The sequence below is a fragment of the Cylas formicarius genome, unplaced genomic scaffold (genome assembly GCF_029955315.1).
Source record: "Cylas formicarius isolate icCylForm1 unplaced genomic scaffold, icCylForm1.1 PGA_scaffold_4__25_contigs__length_36172078, whole genome shotgun sequence".
Classification (NCBI taxonomy): domain Eukaryota; kingdom Metazoa; phylum Arthropoda; class Insecta; order Coleoptera; family Brentidae; genus Cylas; species Cylas formicarius.
This window is the reverse complement of record NW_026844334.1, coordinates 33,035,475-33,058,676: the sequence shown is the minus strand read 5'-3', so window position 1 is coordinate 33,058,676 and position 23,202 is coordinate 33,035,475. Positions and strand designations below refer to the sequence as shown.

General features: G+C 39.0%; 1 protein-coding gene across 6 annotated transcripts in view; it reads left to right on the top strand.

Moving 5' to 3' along the window:
- The window catches only part of LOC132701184 (F-box only protein 28), a 149,418-nt gene that overhangs the window by 47,920 nt on the left and 78,296 nt on the right, over window positions 1-23,202 (top strand). The window contains exon 10 of one of the 6 annotated variants that reach the window (XM_060668914.1): window positions 9,877-10,099. The exons of the other annotated variants lie outside the window; for them this stretch is intronic. The gene's annotated coding sequence lies outside the window, so the exon portion shown is untranslated. Of the gene's footprint in view, window positions 1-9,876; window positions 10,100-23,202 lie in introns of those variants that run through there. 6 annotated transcript variants of the gene reach the window in all.

The following is a 23,202-nucleotide window of genomic DNA, read 5'->3' as shown; positions in this document are numbered from 1 at the left end:
CGTCCACGGAGTGCATAAGATATGTAAAAAGCTTCGGCGTCCATTTTTTTTTCGATTTTCGACCGTTTTTGGACGTTGCTATGAAACACGATAAGTGTCCGGAATTTGACCCTATCGACTTCAAATTTGGCAGGTAAATAGCGTTTGGTCCCCTAACGGAACCTATTAAATTTGGGAGTTCGGGAAGTATTTAAAAAAATTAAAAACTGCGTTTGCAAAGGGATATGGAAAAGATCATTTCTCGAAAACTGTTTATGGAACGGAAAAAATTCTTAAACGAGAACACGAAGAAGATTTGTCTGCATAAACCTTTATTCTTGACAATTTTTCAAAAAAACTGAAAAATGGGTCCCCCTATTATTGAAATTTGGCGATAACTAAAGGACTGTGTTTCAGATCTCAGTTTCTTTGTTACCTTGTTATCTAAGGTTTTCACCTATTGTACAGGGTGTTCGCGATATTCCGTGCAATATTAAAAAACGTAATAGGTGCCCTAAATTTGCAGCTACCGACTTCAGATTTGTCAGAGAAGTAGAAGTTCAGACTCACATTTAAACTATTAAAGTTGAGCGCAATTAAGTACCGCAAAGTATTTTTTAAAAAATTTTGATTCACCCGATTGGCAAAATTCGTTAGCTGGCAGTCGCGAAGGATCCAGTGCTATAACATTTATTTCAAACATTTTTTCCATTATATACAGGGTTTTTTAATTATAGGCAAAAATCTAAAAGACCTTGAAAATTGTTCTTTTCCAGAGTAAATTATTAACCGCAAATCAAAAATCGTAAAAAATAAGGCTAATCTTATTTTCTTGAAAACCATTTACTATTTTAGAACGTGGAAGATTCAGTGCTATAACAGGGTGTGTCGATTATGGCTAAAAAAATCTGCCATTTTCGTGCATAAACTATTAACCGTAAATGAAAAACTATAAAACATGGGATCCTGGGATAATTTGGTTTGAACAGTGTCATAAACTGTATCGAGAAAGTTTTAGGTTTCGTCTATCATACAGGGTGCGCGAAATACTTGGAACAATATCATTGTAAATCGTTATTACTTGTATAATTTTTTATATTTATACAGGGTGTATACACAATATAATTACATAGATTTTGCGAAAGTTCCATAGCGGTCCACAGGAGTACAATAGAAAAAAAATGCGTCCCTCTAGCACAAGAAACCGCGAAGCTGCTTCTTTTTGAAATACAAAGCTGCACCGCGCCTTGCAACGCCCAGTGACAATTTTTCGAAAGCAATCTTGTTGTACCTGTTGCTGCCGCAACTGTAATTTTCAAATTACATTTTAAAAATTTAGTTTAAAAAAACCATCTTATCTTCGCTTGAACATAATTGGCGCAGTCGGTATGATTGTGCCCTCGAAAAACGAAAAGTACAAACGTGTGTGTACGTCGCATCGTGCGAAAAAGTGACACTAACCGTGTTATGTATTCATTTAACGTGAAATGAAACTCGACCACGACAATGCAACCGTTTACTCACAACTCCGTACAATACGCGGCCCGGCAAGTAACTGCGGTAGATAGCCCTAGGAAAACGTACCGCATCACGGTTTACAAAAAAAACCTAAACTAAACTGCGATATAAAAAACTCGCATATAGAACACCGTCCCGCTATAATAAACTGTGTTGTGGTGTTTATGTACACTTGCATTTAGATATGAGTGTCACGTTTACTGGGCGACTTGTAAACGATCTGGAGGGTTAATCTTACTATGTCTACGAAGCACACGCGCACCGTGGTCACTTGGGACTTCATTGACGCTGGGGTTGTTTTCACTGGGTGAGATAACGTCTTCACTTTCTGAGTCCGATGTTTCGTTATCGCTAGACCTAACTGACGTTACAGTATTACTTGATCTGTTTCTTGTTATGTTGGAAGGTGGAGTCATCGAGGAGTTTTTTTTATTTGGGGCTGTCATGGAGTTTTCCTTGCTAACTGACTTGAATGTCTTTTCCATGTGACTCGACCGACCAACTCAACCACGTAAGTTCTTCGGCCAAGTATATCTCGAACTACCCCTTGACACCACCTGCTTTTATCCGTGTTTGGACTGTAGTCCCGGGTCCATACTTTCTCCCCAATTGAAAATGACAGTTCCCCTTTCTTTTTGCGCTTAAGTTCTATTTTGTTTAGTTTTTCTTTTACAATATTTTCGTTCGAAGGTAAAATTAAATCAAATCTAGTGCGTAAAAAGCGACCAAAAAGCATTTTTGCTGGACATTCTTGGGTCGTAGTGTGCGGTGTATTGCGACATTGAAAAAGAAAAGTATCTTAAATAAGTTGTAAATCGGTCACCCCATCCACATATCCTTTGCGTAACGCTCTTTTTGCAATTTTGACGCCTGATTCGGCCAGCCCATTCGTTTCCGGATGATATGGAGCACCCGCTTTGTGAATGATCCCCAAACTTGCCAAAAAATTTTTGAATTCCTCGGACATAAAAGTCTGACCGTTATCGGTGGAAACTTCTTTTGGGATACCAAAACGAGCAAATAGAGCTCTGAAGATATTTATGGTTTGTGCAGAAGACATGTCTGAGACTATGAAACATTCTTTGATTACTTCTTCGATTACTAAAAATGTTTTATTTAAAAATGATCCGAAAAAGTCAGCGTGAACACGAGTCCATGGTTCTTTAGGAGTATCCCACATAATTAAAGAAGGTTTCGCGGAGTTTTCCGATTAAAGTGCACATGTTTTGCATGAACGCGCGATTTTCTCGATAGAATCGTCGATTTTTGGCCACCAAACATATGAACGCGCCAAGGCTTTCATTTTAACGATTCCTGTATGAGTTAAATGTAATTCCCCCAAAATACTGTCATAGAAGACTGGAGGCACAATTAGACGGTAACCCCACATTAAACAACCATATTCTATAGAAATTTCATGTTTTTTAAGAAAATAAGGTTTAAAATCTGTGGAGGGGCAAGTTTGTGGCCAACCGTTTCGAACTTAAAATAGAATTTTGCTCAAAACGACATCTTTTGAGGTTTGTTCTTTAATCTTTTAGAAATTAACTGGGAATTTTGAATTTTCGATGTAATTTAAATGTGAAATTTGATCTTGTTTCCCCGAGCCGAATAGTAACGGATTGCTGGCATGGTGAAATATATTTTTAGTGTTTCCCCCTAACCGAGATAGGAAATCTGAGTGATATTGGAAGGTACCTTGGTTTTGACCACTGCTTCGACCCTCTCATCGGTTTTGTGCAAGCCGAACCTGTCAATTAAATGACCCATGTAAGTCAAAGATTCTTGCATGAAACTACATTTTTCTTTTTTTAATTGGAAGCCACATTCCGATAATTTTTGAAAGACTTGTTCTAATCGCTCCAAATGCTCAAGATTGTTTCTCTCGGTTATTAAATAATTGCTCCATGATTATTTGGAAGATGGAGGGCGCGCAGTGTATGCCGAAAGGCAATCTTTGATAAGAAAAGAACCCCTTATGTGTGGAGATGGTAACCAATTCTTTGGACTGATCGTCGAGCAAAATTTGTGATACGCTTCTGAAAGGTCGATTTTTAAAAATTTCATTCCCCCCTCTAGTTGGCCAAATAAGTGTTCAATTCTTGGACGAGGAAACTGTTGAAATTCCAATTGGGGGTTCAAGGTCACCTTAAAATCGCCGCAAATCCTTATACCGCCGTTTTTTTTTAATAATGGGACGATAGGTGTTGCCCACTTTGAAAATTCTGTCTGTTGTTGTTGACTAGCCGGTCCAGTTCTTGCTCAATTTTCGGTTTTAATGCTATTGGAACCGGCCGAGGCTTAAAAAATTTTGGTGTGGCGTTTTCTTTTAATTTTAGCGTGACCTTGAACTTATTGAATGTACCTAGCGTACTGCTGAATATTGGTTCGAATTTTTTAAATAAATTTTGCAACTTGGCGTCCGAATTTACATATAATAAACTGGTATTGCTATCGACTGATTTACAAAACCCGATATTTAGCATTTTCAGACCATTGCGACCTAATAAGGGTGGCCCGCCGTTCTTAATTACATATGTTTTTAGGTTGTAATTTTGACATGTGACATATGTTATTTTTAAGTTTACAAAACCCAAAGGTTGAAAAGATACACCGACATAATCTTTTAAACGCAAATCATTACTGATTAACGGATATTTTTGAAAATGTTTGTTATACATTTTTTTCGAGATTGCCGCGTGGGCGAAACCGTATTCCACTTCAAAATTAAATTGCATTTTATCTATCTCTAATTTAATTAAAATAGGTTTTTCGTTACTTATTGAACAGCTATGGACATTTTCTGTTTTCTTATGAAACATATTTTGTACGGACGTCTGGGTGATGTTCGTGGGACCGTGCAAGGGTTTATCACTGATAATGAAGCACGGATCGTCGCTATCGTCCAAACCTTCGAGCGCGTTGTCTTTTAGAAAATTTTGACCCACGTTATTCTGCTTACACAAGGGTGCTAAATGTCCTTTTACTTCGCATTTATGACAAAAACAATTGCGGTAGGCACACTCGGACGATTTGTGGTTGGAACGGTCACAAACTGAACAAGAATGGAAACTGGATGTTTTCGATCTTAGTTCCTTTTGGGGGTTCCTTGAATTTGATTTACCCCTGCTCCGACGAAAAATACCTGGTTTTTGATTGTTATAAAACAGCTCTTCTGGTTCTCTCTTGATTTGTGTGGATGTATCTTTCGACGCGCGTTTTTCGTGGTCAAAAAATGAATGCAGATTCCTTTGCCAATGCGATTTTTTCCATAAACTGGAAGGTGCACTTGCTACTTTGAGGATTTTCCTCAAATAAGCGGTCACTAAAACGCACATCATTTAAGCCAACCGTGAATATATCCCTCATTAATTGGTCGAGAGTGATAGAGGCGTCAAACCCACAAAAACTTGCTAAATTTTTTACGCGAGCCGCCCAATCACACACTTTTTCACTTGGCTCCTTTTTTGCTGTGTAAAATTTTGATCTTTCCGAAAAATACTAACGCACGGGAGAAAAATGCTTTAATAACAACTTGTCTAACTCTTCAAACTTCAGCTCCGGCGGCGTTTTCGGCACGCACAAATTTCGTAACAAAACGTAACATTCTTCGTTTAATGTGTTTAGAAGTGTTGCCCGTTGTTTATCCTCATTCGTTATCTCATTCGCGACGAAAAACTGTTGAAGTCTCTCGGAAAAAATTGCATAATCTGACTTTTCCGAGTCAAATGAACCGAGGTTCCCGAGAAAAGTCGACATTTTAAATAATATTTTGGTTCGAGTGCTGACTGCGCCACTGTTATGTATTCATTTAACGTGAAATGAAACTCGACCACGACAATGCAACCGTTTACTCACAACTCCGTACAATACACGGCCCGGCAAGTAACTGCCGTGGATAGCCCTAGGAAAACGTACCGCATCACGGTTTACAAAAAAAACCTAAACTAAACTGCGATATAAAAAACTCCCATACAGGCTACCTCGAGGAGTGATTTCAACCACTACAATGCAATCCAAAGAACTTGTTGGCGAACCCAGAGAAGGCCCTCGTAAACCACGTGCAACAAAAGATAAGGTAAGAGAAAAACCGTTAGTGCGATTCTCCATTTCGCTGCTTTAAGATCCTCTGTTTAAGGCTTTTAATGGGGGTAAATTTTAGGCAAAACGTATCGGACATCAATTAGTTACGGAAACAAAAACACATTTTCATTCGGTCACTTCTTAATGTTAAATTCTGAATCACCCTAAATATTCGAAAAGAAAAGCTTTCTTATGTTAAATATTATGATCAAACAGCCCTAAATAAAAGTATTTCCTGTTGTATGGAACGCTCATTAAAAATAACATGTATTTGAATGCACCCAAAACTCTCGATGCGTTACGTAAAGGAATTCGACAATTTTGGAAGATGGTATGGGTTTCTAAACGAGCGTTATAATTCTCAAAAACCAAACTAACAGAAACTAACCAAAATTGAAGCAGTGTACCGAGCAATCAAAATTTTTACCAAAGACCATTTAGTAATAGTGCGCTTGTCCCACCTCAGTTTCCAAACTTACAGCTTGGTAACAATTCGGTCACCAATGGTTTATTCAAAATAACTTTAAGCCCCAATAAAAAATGTTGCCAACTGGTTCAATTGACACAAGACAATATTTTTACCAGCAGCATTCGCACGACGTGAGAGATGATTTTCCTCAATACTTTGAGACAACCCATGCGTCAATAAGAAAAGCATAGCGATCAAAATTTAGATGTACCGTAGAATTTTTGCGAAACCAGCCAAATAGAAACCCCAACTTAATAGAAATAAACGTATATTCCTATGACCCCTTTCCTTACTTGCAAATTAACTAATTATTCTCTTATAATAATACCAAAAATTTAGTGCATTTGTTGCTTTGAGGTTCTGAGTATTTTATACTACCTTAACAGCAAAACCTTCGCAGGACCATGGTAAAACCCATCCCAACATTTGAATATATTCTGCATTACGTAGGTCTTGCCTGAGATGGACCGTAACGAATATTTGTAGAAACTTGAACTTTTTATTTGAAACGTAATTGGACCATTTTAAATTTGATTAGCATTGATGCTGCGGGGTATTTTCGAATACCTAGATTAGATGATATGTATCGTTCATAAGAGTTTTATCTACATCCCAATATGTTCGTATATATTACGGAGGTATTTGACTGTGATCCTTCCAGTAACTACGTTTTTATGTACCTAATTCTCGAGCTAAGAGTAAGTAATGGGTGTTTTTTTTCGATGTATAGAACTTTAAGTTGGCATTACTGTTCAAGATGGCGACCGACTTAATAGCTGTCAAGTGATTTATTCTCAGTTTGGGTTGGCAATTCATCATGAATTCATCATGTACGGCGTAGATTCGTCGAATGGGCCCAAAACAAGATTGCCGTTGTTCCCGATTTTCATAAGCGAATTTTGTTTAGCGATGAAGCGCACTTCTGGTTTAATTGCTACGTCAACAACAAAATCCTCAAGTGTATGTCGAAACACCGTTACCTCCAGAAAAACTGACTGTTTGGTGCGCTTTTTGGGCTGGTGGCATCATTGGTCCCTACTTCTTCAAAAACGATGATGGCCAGAACGTTACAGTCAATGGTGATCGGTATAGAGCAATGATTACTAACTCTTTCATTCCTGAATTGAATAACCATGATGTCCAGGAGATGTGGTTTCAACAATACGGCGCAATATGTCACACAGCTCACGCCACAATTTATTTATTGAAAGACACGTTTGGTGACCGCGTAATTTCGCGTTTTGGACCTGTGAATTGGCCTCCAAGATCTTGTGATTTAACACCGCTAGACTAATTTCTGTGGGGCTATGTAAAGTCATTTGTTTATGCGGATAAGCTACAAACACTTGACCATTTGCAAGACAACATTCGCCGTGTTATTGCCTATATACGGCCACAAATGTTGGAAAAAGTAATCGAAAATTGGACGTCCAGATTGGACTACATCCGCGCCAGCCGTGGCGGTCATATGCCAGAAATCATATTTAAAATGTAATGCCACAAGATTATCTTTAGGATAAATAAAATTCATGTCAATCGAATAATCCATGGTTGTTTTATTGCAACTTAAAGTTCTATACATCGAAAAAAACGCCCCTTACATGTACTCTATTTATCTTACAGGTAAGTTTGAAAATAATCATTTCTGTTTTGTGTGACTGTCGATTAACAACATTTTTCTTCTAGTATTTTTGTGTCTTCTACATAGTTCTTCAATTTGTAAACAACAACAGTCTTTTTTAAGATTATAGATTATAATCGCGGTAGATAAAAGTACATCAAAAGAATCCAGATAAATATTTATTAGAATCTTGCAAATAAACATTTTTTGAGGGTTCCTGTTTTTAACACTTTACTACCTCAGCAAATAAAAAATTGTCTTCGGATACTAAACAAATTGTTTTGAATGTTTACAATTTTATAAGAAATTCAGAAGGGGAAGTAGGTGCAGCAATAAAAAACAAGTGACATGACCAAAGTTCCGAAGTCAACCGTAAGAAAAATTGTTGCAAATGGGGTAGTCAAGTGGTAAGTGGGAAAAGATACTTCGCGAGTTTTTAAAGAGCAACACAAAGATCTAATATGCGTATAATCTACGACGCTTATAAAGTAAATAGTATTTTAACACTAAAAGAACTGCATAAAAAAGTACTGAGAGGCTTAAACATTATTTGTGACAAAGAGTCGTTCCGTAGTTTTTTGAAGAAAATGAATTTTCAGGTCCAAAAATTTAATAAACGTCAAGTGCTAATGGAATCTCAAAGAATTTCGCAATCAAAATAAATACTATATAATAATAATAATATAATAATTATATATTATGACATGACAATTGTTTCGACAACACCGTGTCTTTATCATTGATAAAGACACGTGAAAATCTGAACTTTTAGTTCTTATTTATTTTGATAAATGAATTTTCATCAAGTAAAAGCCACCTCAGTTCAATTTTTGAAAGAAGCTGAAATTGGTTTCTTGGCTATTTGGTATTTCAAATTGCTTCTACGTTGCCGAATATGTTCCCAAAACATTTGGTTTTTTAACAAATGTCTGCAAAATAGGGTTTTTCCCAAATACATAAAATTGAAAGCCAACAACAGAAGTCCCGCTGCAAAGAAAAACATTTGATAAAGACACGGTGTTGTCGAAACAATTGTCATGTCATAATATATAATTTCGTGAAAATCTGGACTTTTAGTTCTTATTTATTTTGATAAATGGATTTTCATCAAGTAAAAGCCACCTCAGTTCGAATTTCGCAATGTAGAGTGGATTATTTAAATGTAATTGAAAATTTTCGAGAGCAAAATAGGCCAATAGTGTATTTAGACGAAACGTGATGCGACTCTCATGACACAGTAAAAAAAGGATGGTGTGATAACAATAACAAATGTATACTAGATGTGCCGCCTTCACATGGTTGGGTGGAAAATGCCTTATTTTTGTCTGCCAAAAACGTCAAAGAATCAAGTGTGGAAATATTTGAGGACTAGCTTGAAAATAAACTGTTGCCAAAACTATCACCAAATACTGTTATTGTGTTGGATAGTGCCTTGTATCGTTCAACCCAAATTAGAAAAATTCTAAGTACTTCTTGAAATAAAGGAGGAATTATAGAATTTCTGTACAAAAATAATTCATATTTTGCAGAGAGCTGCATAAAAAAACAACTTCTGTAATTATAAATATTAAAACATAGATTACAAAATCGATTCGACAGCACAACAAAACGGACATGAAATGTTGAGATTACCCCCGTATCATTATATATTTAACCCGATTCAGATGATTTGGTCTGAGTTGAAAGCGCATATAAGAAAAATAACACTGCAGCAAAATTTTGTGAGAGTACCATAAACATAATTCGGCAAGAGGTAGCTAAAATATCAGTACAAAGCTGGTCTAACTGGGAAAAACGAGTCATAAAAGAAGAAAATATTTATCGAGAACGATTAGTGGCAGAGTTGATCATTGAACTAGGTGACGACAGTAGCGATAGTGACTGTGTGACTGAAATAGAACGTAATAAGTTATTACTTTATGCTATTTTTTTTTGCAAGATATCCTGCTTGTTAGATAAATTAATAGGACGGTCCTGGAATGGTTCCGGGTAGGGGTTTGCTTGGCAGGGTGTTCTATAAGGAGTTGCGGTTTTGGAGTAATAAACAGTAGGCAAAGTTAATCACGGAGTCGGTTGCAAAAGCACTATATTTCTGGTCGAAGTATACTAATATACACTGGTACTAATAGATGATATTAAATTGTTGAACTGTACTTTTCATATTGTTTCTATAATAATAATAATAATAATAATATACTTTATTCAGGTAATTTCGATAAGGAAAATTACAAGAAAAGGCAAGAGTGCATCGCCCAGACGAAACTGCTTGATGATTTCTACACTTATCCTTACACATAACATCACACCGTGGTTTTAATTAATATTTACAATTTCGTTAAGCACCCACTTAATTATATAACAGAAAGAAAACATACCTCTGTAAATAAAAAAACTATTAGCTAAAGTCGAGGCTAAAGTACTGTAAGTACACAAAATTTTAAAGAATTCTAGCAGTGAATAGTGGTTTGATTCTTCCTGCATTCTGTAACTTTTTTTTTTTTTCATTTTTTTCTCTTTAAATTCTAAAACATAACCACGTTTTCAGTTTATTTGGAAAAGAATTTGTTTTATTCTGAACGAAATGGGGCAGGTCATTATATAGTGTAGCCAAGTCGTAACTGAACCACACATACCAGATCAGTGACGAGGAATTATGACCCCTTTAAATCTTAGATTTAAGTTATTCACGTCTGTTCTAAAAGTTATTTTTTCAGAGAGGTATTCGGGATATTTTGTCTTAATTATTTTGAAATAAAGACAGCAGCTTGTAGCTGACTTCCGCGACGGATGCCGTAAATAAACCTTCAGGCCTCATTTTTGAATCTTTTCAATACTTTGTGACGAATTAGTGATTAAACACGGAGAGAACAAGAGCATCGCATAAGGTTTTTTAAGATTTCGAGTTAGAATATGCCTTGAGCCATACAAGCCTTTTAAAAGGCCAATAGCCCTTTGCGCGCAGGTCGAGATATGCTTTTCAAAGCAAAGTTTGGTATCTAAAAATAACCCCAAATTTTTTGCCTCGTTTTGAAGTGGAAGAGTAATGCTGTTTATTTTTATGATTACTTTAGAAGCAAGACGCTTAACATCTACCGGCCGACCAAAAAACGTTACAGAAGATTTTTTTGGGTTCAAAATCAAACCGTGATCTCTGGAAATTATGTCAATTCGTTCAAGGTCACTGTTGATATTTTGGCGCTCGAGCTGGAACCGAAAGGGGTCAAAAACATGGTAGAGCTGCTTGTCATCAGCGTATGATTGTCCTTTGAATACTCGAGAAAATCTAAGAATTATGTTGTGAAAATAATAAACAGAACAGGAGCTAAAATTGAGCCACTTCTTATGTCTAGGCAAGCAGACTCGACCCCGTTCAGGACCACCTTTTGCTTTCTCCCTGTTAAAATTACGGATATTGTGACTAATGATATCAAAAACCTTAGAATAATCGAGTAGAACCAACACCTTCATCAATCCCTCTAATGATGTCATCTGTCACATTAAGAAGCCCTGTAGCACAACTGTGCCCCGTCCTAAAACCTACCTGTGTTTTGTCAAATAGTCTCTCCTTTTCAACATAATTGGTTATTTGAGTTTGTAGGACAGGTTCTATAATCTTAGATAATATTGGCAGAATGGAAATGGGCCTTAAGTTGCTAAACGACTGCGGGTTGTCAATCTTAGGGACAGGGACAATATTAGCTAGTTTCCAAAGGGAGGGAAAAACAGAATGGGTGATGCAAAAATTTACAAGATGACAGATGTACTTTAATATAAAAGGGCCAACAAAAAATGATAAAGAAAATAAGGATTTCATCATGACTCACGACCAACCGCTCTAGTTTTAATATGAGTGAGAAAGTGTGCAATTGGCGATGTTGAATTTGAAATTGGAATAGAGTTAATGAAAGACTTGTTTATTAAATCTGGATGTCATAGTTGGTCAGGAATTTTTGTACTTTTTATCACATTTAAATTTTTTAGAGAGATCCAAAATACTTTTTTTGTCTTTATTGTTTTTTTTCTCGCACTGGATCACAGTAAAGTTTCTAAGCTCTCTATAACGGGATTTATTTTCACTTTTTTTATTTTTGTACTTAAATTTGGCTTTATTTCTTAATTTTATTAGAAACTTACTGTTTTCTGTGATCCAAGGTAAGTTTTTCTTTTTATTTTCATTAAAGAAAGATACGTTTTCATCAATAGAATTTAAGTCAAACATATTACGCCAAAGTATAGATTTTAGGGAATTATCCAAAGAGATGATATCTACATTTTTAAAGTTTCTGTACCTAGTTGACTTCACTCGATCTCTCCGCGCACTCAACTGAATATCCGCAAAAGTTTGTGATCCGAAATTTTGTAATCAATAGTGCCCGACCTAATGCCTCTTATCTCTTTTGAACCTAATAGGTGAATCTATTAACTTTTTACTGGCACGTGTCTCTAGTCGGCCCATCGATGATCTGCTCTAGCTCCAATGTATCTGTAATGCACAGAATACTATCAAAACAGCCGTAGGCAGTCAACAAACCCATGTCGAAGCTACCATAGCTTTCTTTATTTATTTGGTATTGATTATGAAATGTTAGAAAAAGGTAAAAAAAAAATCGATGCTTCAAATATGCAAAAGTGACACTCAGTAATCGATTATCGTAAATTAAATCTTGAAACAATTGATGACCGATACCATATTCCAAACATTTCTGGTGTACTCGATAAGTTTGACCACTGCAAAAAACAGTGTTCTCTGTGGAATATCTACCAATGTAACTTTGATTTAATAATGCACAAAGCACTTGTCAACCCGTTATGGAAAATTTGTATGGTCTATATGGATGATATAGTTATTTTTAGTACAGGTTTGCAAGAACAGATTCAAAATTCAAAATTGAAAATCCAAGTTGATAAATGCTAATTCCTAAGAAAGGAAGTCGAATTTTTAGGTCACGTAGTAACACCAGAAGGCATCAAACCAAACTCAGAAAACGAGCCCATTCAAAAATTCACGATACAGCCCGTACACAAAAAGAAATCAAACAATTCTTAGACTGGCTTGGTTATTACCGAAAATTAATGTTGTAGGAAATGGTCAATTCGGGATATTCAAACAAGTCCGAAACTCAACAATATATTGACTCTACAAAACGCAACATGAAAAAAGATGAATCCAAAAAGTACAAAGTAACCACGCGTTTCTTATTCTGACATAACCTTCTTCTTAACTAGACCCTAGTCTACATTCGTTCCTCGGACCATAGATGTAGGATATATTTTATTGGTTCGTTTTACGATTACCAACACGCCCCCTCAATAAAATAATTCCTTACAAGGTTATGATCCATAACAAATAACGTAACGTTTTAAGTTTTACGTATGTTAATGGTTTTGTAAATAAATCTGCTAGTTGATTTTCACTCTTAACATATGTTACAGTTACAATACCATCATCGATCTTTTCTTTGATAAAGGAAAACTTAACATCAATATGTTTTACTCGTTTATTGTTTTCAGGAATTTGAGCTATACAAATTGCTGATCGATTGTCTTCATATATTGTTGTTGGGCTATCAACATGAAAACCAAAATCATACATTATTTTTCTCAGCCAACATGCTTCAGTTACTGCTAGACTCAACGCTATGTATTCTGACTCTGTTGATGATATGGCTACTGTTTGCTGCTTCTTGCTGGCCCAGGCGATAGTACAATTAAACATCTTAAATATAAAACCTGTGGTGGATTTGCGATCAATCGTATCTCCACCCCAATCGGAATCAACATATCCTATTAACAAATTTTTGTCATCTGGCTTAAACATTAGTTTTAAATCTAGTGTGCCCTGCACATAACGCAAAACTCTTTTTAAAGCTTTGTATAAGTTTTCGTTTGCTTTGTCTTGAAATCGACTTAACAAATTAATGCTCTCACATAAATCAGGTCTAGACCCCATTGCGGCGTACATTAAACTTCCCACAATACGTCTGCATAATTTTTGCAATGCCAGGTCAACTTTTTCACATTTAAAGATTTTCAAATCTATATTACTGTCTAAAGGAGTGTTTATGGATTTACGATCCCGCATACCAAAACGAGTTAACACATTTTTTAGATATTCTTTTTGTCCTAATTCAGTAAGTCCCTCATTTAGTGTCTGTTTAACTTCTATACCTAAGTAATTTGAAATAACTCCTAAATCTTTCAAATGAAAGTTTTCATTTAAAACTAGCTTTAACCTATCTAATTCGCTGTCATCTGCACATAATATTAAAAGATCATCAACATATAACAATACAAATGATTTGTTGTTTTTATTCAATTTAAAGTATAAACAATAATCATTCTGTGATGGGTCAACACCTTGATTTCGCATAAAAGAGTCAAATTTTTTGTTCCAACATTTTGGAGATTTTTTTAGACCATACAGTGACTTATTTAGCCTACATACTGTATTACTATTACGTTTATTTTTACCTGGTAACATTATGAATACCTGATCTTCTATATCTCCATACAAAAAGGCACTTCTCACATCCATTTGGTGTATTGGTCTACCCATCTTGCTGCTCACTACCAGTAAGATGCGGAAAGTTGTTAACTTTGCTACAGGAGCATATATGTCATACAACTCAGGATCACTTCTTTGTTGAAAACCGCGCGCAACAAGTCTTGCTTTATATTCTCTGTCACCTTTTTTTTTAAACACCCACTTACTATCTATGAGGTTTTCATTCACGGGCCAAGGCACTTCAGTCCACGTATTGTTTTCACGAAGCACTGCCAATTCTTTTTCCATCGCATTCTTCCATTTTTCACTATCTGTACTGGTTATGGCTTCTTCGAAGGTCATAGGTTCTTCTGTTTAGGTGTAGAAGGTCACATCATAGTCTCTCATCCAGTCTGGTCTTCTAACTTTTCTCTTTTCCAACTGTTCATTCTCTTTTCCTTCTTCTGCATTCTCTTTGTCTATTTCAAATTCTGATTCTTGTATTGGTTTATCTTCACTGTTTATGTCTGTTTCCAAATCTAACAAAACTCTGTTAACTTCATTTTTCTTCTCTGTTCGGTCAGCCTCCTCACTATCCGGTATAAACACTACATCTCTGTGGATTTCTACTTCCCCTCTTTGTGGAAATAAAATTCGATACCCTTTAGTTGTCTGTCCATATCCTACCAAAATTCCAAGTTTGCTCTTTGAATCCAATTTCTTTCTTGTGTTTTTAATTATGTGCACCGCTACTTTGGAACCAAATTCATGAAACATATTCATGTCGCATTTTTTGTCAAACCAAAGCTCATAAGGTGTTTTGTTCGGAATGGAACTACATCCAATTCTATTTAACACAAAAACTGAAGTGTTAAAAGCTTCTGCCCACAGATTTTTGTCCAAACGTTTGCTATGCAATAACGTTCTAGCGGCTTCTACAAGGGTTCGCATTTTTCTCTCTGCTCGGCCGTTTTGCTGTGGAATATATTCACACGACCTTTCATGAAGCATTCCTTTATTGTTTAACAATTTTTTCAATTCTAAATTCATGAATTCCAAACCGTTATCTGTTCGTAACTTCTTAACTTTGTTCTCTGTTTGTGTTTCTACCATATTCAAATAATTCTTGATATTCTCTGTTGCTTCTGACTTATTCTTTAAGAAATATACATATCTATAATTGGAAAAATCATCCTTCAGCATCAAAAAATATCTTGCCTCTCCCAGTAATGGTACTTCAATAGGCCCTTCCAAATCAGCACGTATAAGCTCTCCTATTTTTTTAGCTCGTGACTCACTATGTGAGAATGACAGCCTGTGCTGCTTTCCTGCCAGACAATCTTGACAAAATGAGTTGACACCATCCTTATATTTTATTTCATTCCTTCTCAATACCTTCTTTACTTGATCAAAATAGACATGGGCTAGTTTACGATGCCAGTTTGTCAGACTTTCTGTTATATTGCATAGTGACATACTCTCTGGAGGTTTAAACTTCATTTTATATAGTCGTCCTTTTTTCTGAGCAACTGCCCTCACGTGTCCGTTTTTTATCTCGGAACTCGCTCTCTTGTTTATTAGACTGCATCATTAGACCTTTATCTAGAGCTGTACTCAATGAAAATAAATTTACCTCAAGGTCAGGTACAAACAAAACTTCACATAAATTCGTTTTTATCCAGTCATGACCGTTCCATGCTTCAACTTCTACTTTTCCAATTCCTTGTACTTCTAGCAAAGAACCGTTCCCAATTTTTCCATGTCTTCTTTCTTGGAGTTCTTGCATTTCTATAAAACTGTCCTTATCAAAACACATATGTTCTGTGGCTCCTCTATCTAGCCACCAGTCACATCCACCATTTGATTCCCCAATCAAAGCTGATAAACAAGATACTCCTACTAACGCTTGTGTAACATTTGCTTTTGCATTTTTTCATTGCTTTCTGCATTACCACCTTCTTCCCTTTTCTTCTTATTTTTGTTAAACCAACAGTCTTTAATTAAGTGTCCCTCTTTTCTGCAGCAGTGACATATTTTTTTGGTCTTTTCTGGACAATTCTTCTTTATATGACCCTTTTTATTGCACTGAAAACATACTATACCTTTCCGTTGTTGTTGAAACTTGTTTGACCTAAATGTTTTTGTGACTAAAGCTGTCCCTGAACTACTAGGTTTGTTTCTTTCTTCTTCTGCTAACAATCTTGACATCAGTTCTGACAAAGTTTGTTTGTCTTCTGGCATGGATTCCCACGCTGAAACAAAGTACTTTAAACTTTCGGGTAGAGACATAAGTATCTTTGTGATTGCCATTTTATCGCTTATTTCTTCTCCTTGTAGTTTCAGATTTCCTTGATTTTTTTCAATTTTCGATATCAACCCAGCTATGCCACCTTCGCCATACTCCAAGCCAAAAAACTTCTGCTGCAATGAATGTACACTTATCTGAGATCTATTTTCATAGATTGTCACCAATTTTTGCCACATTTCCGCTGTGGTACATGCCAATACATGGGTAAGGGGCTTTTCTACACACAATTACTTCTTGAGCCCTTGCATCTTTCAAAAATCATTCTGTATTGGTATTGGTATTGGTATTAAAGGGGGGCGCCCTCGCGGGCGTCCAAGCACTTAGGCCACCAGATGGGCCCGTTGTGCCCCAGGCCGCTCTAGAGGGCGTCCAGAATGCCGCCCCTCCTGTAGAAGGTCAGCAACTCCTTTAGCCCAATACCGTGCACTGAGTCCGGATCGATCAGGGCCGTTCCGAAGACTCCCAATCTTGCCCATGTCAAGGCAGGGCACTCGGTGAGCAGATGATACGGGGTCTCCTCCCCTTCCATGCACCACCTACACTCCGGGTCGTCTCCAATGCCTAGCAAGCAGAGATGCCTCCTAAGCCTGCAATGTCCTGTGTGCTCTACACTCCCTCCTGGTCAGTCTAAGCAGCTCCCTGGTCCGAGGAAGGGCGGGCCCATCCATCATAAGCCTCGCCTGCCTCATTCCCGGAGCAACTCTCCAGCCCCCCGCGGCCCGGTCTCTCGCCCAGGCTTCGAGAGCTCCCCGCCTCACACACGGGGCGATCCCCAAGCGGGGCTCTGGCCCTATATGCCTATGCGAGGAGCCCTCCCTGGCTAAGGCGTCCGCTGCCTCATTGCCCCGGACACCGGTGTGACCCGGGACCCAGACCAACGTGACCTTCCTCTCCTCAGCCACCCTCCTCAGTACCCCTTTGCACTCCTTTATCAACAAGGAGCGCGTACGCACTGACTTCAGCGCCATGAGTGCAGCCCTACTATCCGAGCAGAAGAAGACTCTCCTGCTTCCGTAGTTGAGCCGAAGCACCTCTCTGGCCGCCATCAATAAAGCGAAAATTTCCGCCTGAAACACAGTGCAGTACTGACCCAGAGGGACCGACAAGCTTGATCCCGTTGTCTCGCAGTACGCTCCAGTTCCGGCCAGATCTCCCATTCTGGACCCGTCCGTGTACCAGACAAGTCCATCCCAGGAGCCGACTCTGCTCTCTCTCCAATCTTCCCTTGATGGAAAGAGAAAGGTCAATTTATCAAAGAAGGTCATCTCGGGGATCATGACGTCACTCGGCATGCCCATGACCCCGCGATCGCCGCGACAGCCCTCTAAAATGTCGTACGGACCCCGATTGAAGGTTCCCTCCCTCCAGAGCCCGCAGCTCGCCAGCCTCACAGCTGTCCTGGCCGCCTCCATCTGCACCCGATCCGCCAGAGAGGGCAGCCCCACCAGAGCCTCCAGGGCCCTCGTGGGCGCCGTTCTCATGGCGCCCGTTATGGAGAGGCAAGCCAATCTCTGCAGTCTGTCAAGAACTAGCCTCGCTCCCGCTCTTTTGGTCCCCGGCCACCATGCCACTGCCCCATGCGTGAGCATAGGCACCACCATGGTACCGTAGATCCACTGCATGATCTTCGGCCCCAGGCCCCAAGTGCCCCCTACCGCTCTCCGGCACGCCCACAGAGCTCCAAAGGCCGACCTGGTCCTTGATCTTATATGTTCCTGGAAGGTCAACTTAGAGTCCAACCATACGCCCAAGTACTTGACACTTCCGCTTGCAGAAAGAGGCACCCCATCCATCGAAATGTTGAGGTTGCACTCCATCTTCCTTTTCCTAGTGAAGATGACCATCTCCACCTTGTTAGGATTGACAGCCAACTTGCTGTCCAGGCACCATTGTGAGAATCTTGCCAATGCCCCGTTCAGGAGCCCCTGCATCCTCCTCACGTCCGTCCCCTGCGTCATTATCACAAGGTCGTCTGCATATGCCTGAGCATAGACCCCGTGTTCTTCCCTCAGAATATGCAATATCTCGTTCACCACCAGGCACTACAGGAACGGGGACAAGACCCCGCCCTGTGGACAACCCCGTGATGAACCGATGGAGACCTGCTCCCCACCCAGTCTTGCCTCGACCCTCCTGTCGGTTAACATGGAGCGGATCCACCTTACAATGGCCGTCCCCACTCCAGTACTCTCCACCGCCCTGCAGATCGAGTACAGGGCCGTGTTATTGAAAGCCCCTTCGATGTCAGCGAACACGCACACCGACAGCCGTCCCGAGCCCATACCCTCCTCCAACCTGGAAGTCAGATGGTGAAGAGCTGAGCCCAGAGACTCGCCACTTCGGTACGCATGCTGAGCTGGCTCTAAAGGGGCCTCCAGCTCCACCCAGTCCCTCAGATACCGGTCCACCAGCCTCTCCAGAGTCTTCATAATGAAGCTGGTGAGGCAAACAGGCCGGTACGACTTCGGGTCTGTGTAGTCACTCTTCCCTACCTTGGGAATGAACACTACCCTGCTGTGTCTCCACAGCTCGGGCACGTACCCCCTCGCAATGGAGGCCCTGAACAGGTCCATCAGCGGGCTAGTCAGGAGACCTCCGTCCCTTTGCAGCAGAGCCGGAAATACTCCATCCCCGCCCGCCGACTTGAAGGGGCCAAAGCTGTCAATAACCCACCTCAGCCTACTATGGGTAACCACCCTCCTTGCCGTGGCGTAGTCGCCTCCAAGACGACCCCCGGCTTCAATATTCCCCCCTGTGTCCGGATCAGCGGACCCTGGGAAGTGCGTGTTCAGCAACTGTTGTAGTGTGTCCGCTGGTCCCGCTGTGTAGCGACCGCCGGTCCTGCGGACCACCCCCAGTCTTCCCGCAGGGTCACTTCTGAGTACGGGTCTCCACGAGGTCTCCCCCCCTTCTATTCGTTGCCGCGCTGCCCCACAAAACGTGGTGAGCATTGCTGTCGCAGCCAATCAAAAGAGGAAGATTCGCCTCCTCGCAGTAGGAGACCAAGTCACTGATCTCCTGCGGAGGACAGCTGCGGTCGCCTGGAAAGTACGCAGAGGCGACCACTACCTCCCTCACGCCGTCCCGAGTGGGGGATCTGACCAGAATTGGAACCAGGTCCCTGGACGCCTTATCCCTTAGGAAAAAGGCCTCCAGCCCCATGGTTAGAATACAGGCCCTGGGACCGCCCTCTAAGGAGTCGACACTATGCAGCATCGATCCTCCCAGAGATAAGCCCCTAACCCTTGATTTTACAATCCAGGGCTCTTGGATCAGTACAATAGATGTACCGCCCTCCGAAATTTTCCTGCATAAGTGGGCCGTTGCAGCCCTGCTGTGTTGCAGGTTAATCTGTAATATCCCCGTGAAGATGTTATTGCGGGAATACCACCTGCGGGTCACGATGCTAGCCTCAGCCCGAATCCGAGCCCGAGGTAGCACCTCCCTCCGCTTCCGCTTCCTGACTGGTGGACCCTGATGGGATTCCCCGGTCAACTTCCATCTGAGATACCTCCTCGGTTCTCGCTTCCTCGGAGGGCCCTCCGGAGGTCTCCTCCACAGAAGCCGTGGGCGCCGCCTCTCCGACAGACCCGCCAACCTCCATGGACGAGCCCTCCTCGCGTGAGCCCCCCGCGGCCACCTCATCCCCCTGCGGCCTCGGCGCCGACAGGTTCACTTTTACCTGTGTCGCCAGGCAGAAGAGAAGTGAGCCCTTGGCCGTGATGGCGCTTGCCGATTTCTCGTCCATGCCCACCACCAACCTTGTGCCCCTTACATCCTCCGTCATTCTGTAAGTTTCTTATCCGTTTCGTCGCCAGGCGGTTTTACAGCAGCCTTGTTAACAACTTCAAACAGTCCCTTGGATTTTAAACACACCAATGTTTGAAATTTCCAAAGTGTCCAATTTTCTCCATTCAACTTCACGACTTGCAATCCTTCTGCCATCACTATTCTTTGTTGCGTTTGTTTTTATGCCAAACTCTTTAACTGTCCCAAATAACTTGGTATTGCTTTTTTTTTTCTTTCGACTACGTTCTTTAAACGTATATTTTAACTTTCACGACTCCCGAATTTTTATACACACAGCATGTCTGGGCCCATAACCTGTTGTAGGAAATGGTCAATTCGGGATATTCAAACAAGTCCGAAACTCAACAATATATTGACTCTACAAAACGCAACATGAAAAAAGATGAATCCAAAAAGTACAAAGTAACCACGCGTTTCTTATTCTGACATAACCTTCTTCTTCTTAACTAGACCCTAGTCTACATTCGTTCCTCGGACCATAGATGTAGAATATATTTTATTGGTTCGTTTTACGATTACCAACAATTAAAATTAAAATTTTGACTTCGGAAGCAACTCACGTACCCTGATTTTGCCAAATCTTTCGAGCTGCATCTAACTATGTTATTGGAGAAATATATTGTCGCGCCATGGCACCCCTAATCGATTTCTGATGCGCCCTCACTGGACTCATTTTAGGATTGTGCATAAATTAGCAGTTTTCTAACCTTGAGCTTATCTAATAACACGCACATATTTTTTGTTAGTGTATGATCGTATTTCGTAATCGTAATTCTTTTCTTTCAAAGCCCTTCATGGATAAATGTAAAAGAAAAAGAAATTTTTTTTTTACTTTTTACAAAAATTCTGGATTCCTCGGTTTTTGCTGAGTCGAAATAGCTGACGTTTTGCCAATCATCCTGTTGGCTTCTTCAGTACTTGACTGAAACTGTTTCTGTGGTATTGTAGGAATTTTGAACAAATTTGTAGGAAGAATTCAAAAATATTTTTTGTAACATTACCGGAACGGTTTGCGCTAATTTTTAGGTTCTAAAAAAAGTGCGTAAAGATTTTTGGTGTCTACAAATCCTTTTAAGAATTTAATTATGTGTGAAACAAATCCAACTTTGGAAAGACTACCAAAATTATAGTACTATTGAAAATATTTGTCTCCTTCTGTTAAATTATTTCATTTTTATAAATATTCAATATTCTTTCTGTAAAATGAATAATGAGAGGATTGAGAATTTCGAACGGGTCGCAAAATAATATCTGAAAACATATTTATTTTGGTTTCGGGTAATTCGTCAGCGTTATTATACATTATGTGTCGATACCACTAATGTATAATGACAAAAAGGATTTTTCGTCAAAATTTGAATAAAGCAACTTGGGGATTAGGGGTTGAAATAAGCAAAAAACTGATTTTGACGAAACAGAAATTATTTTTTTTACACATGTTCCGGTCTATGTGCAGTGATTATGTTGATATCGCTAACGTATAATCACAAAAGGGATGTTTCATCAAAATTTGAATAAAGCAACTTGGGGATTAGGGGTTGAAATAAGCAAAAAACCGATTTTGACGCAACAGAAATTATTTTTTTTACATACGTTCCGGTCCATGTGCAGTGGTTATGTTGATACCACTAACGTATTATCACAAAAGGGATGTTTCATCAAAATTTGAATAAAGCAACTTGGGGATTAGGGGGTGAAATAAGCAAAAAGCGGATTTTGCGGAAACATAAAATTTATTTTTTTAAATATGTGCCAGTCTATGTGCAGCGACTGTGTTAATATCACTAAAGAAGTAAATACAAAACACCTACTAAATAATTGTAGATATAGTCAGTGGAACATTAGATTATATAGACACCTGCTATTTTCACAAATTTTCTAATTTTTACCTGTTTCCTGTTGTGGTAAACAAAAAAGGCTCGTTGATATTGTTGTTCCTTATTTCTTAGCTAAAAGTTGAAATATGTTTCAAATATATGTGCAAAAAATACTATTTTTTTAATAGATTGTCTGCAAATACACTTTAATTAAATCATTCATAAATTGTTTAGTGAAATATAAGTAAGAACTGAAAATTTACAAAACCTGTATATGATTTTAATTTATGCAAAAATATGTGTACGGCAACACAAGGGCAACTTGTTTTAATATTTTTGCAAATAACGTCACCAAATATGATTTTACATTAATTTCAGGTAATTCGAACATGGTGTACATAACCGGGTCGTTTCTGTTAAGAATAGTAACATATTTATATATTCGCTCAAGAAAATAGAAGTTGTCGCTAATAGCACTTTTTTAGAGTTTAATAAACGGTATATTTGTCACCAGTTGATTTACTGAGTGTTTAATAAACGAGTGACTGATGAAGTTTATCAAACGTGTTGCATACTTTTGTAAGACCATTAATACCAGGGCTAATATATCCAAAACCATCCGAGCAGTCCAAAACGGCGACTAATATCCCGAAACGCACGCTTGACCTGTGTATACTTGTTTTTAGAGTAGGTAGCAGAAACGTATTTTTTACCTGGAAAAACAGGACAACTCGAAGAAAAAATGCAAAAACATTGATTACTCGAAAAACGGCAAATATTCAGAGGAGTTTTCATATATGTAGTTTTTTTTTATTTAGAACTTAATTATGTACTTTTCCTCTAGACTGTTTACATAATTAAAAAAAATCTTGTTGTCTCTTGTTTTAAGTTGCTTATAATATAATTCATATTCCATTTATTCCAACATCAGAACATGCGGAATCTAACTAGCGGTACTTCTTCCACATGTGCTCCGTTTGGATGCCGAAAGGCTAAAACCTGTAAGTACTGTTTCGATCGCGTATGCTGTATCCCCACTTCTACTGGATTTTTAGATTTGTCCGCCAGCGGTGCACCTTAAGGCTACAGAAACGTTCATTTTATACTTGTTTT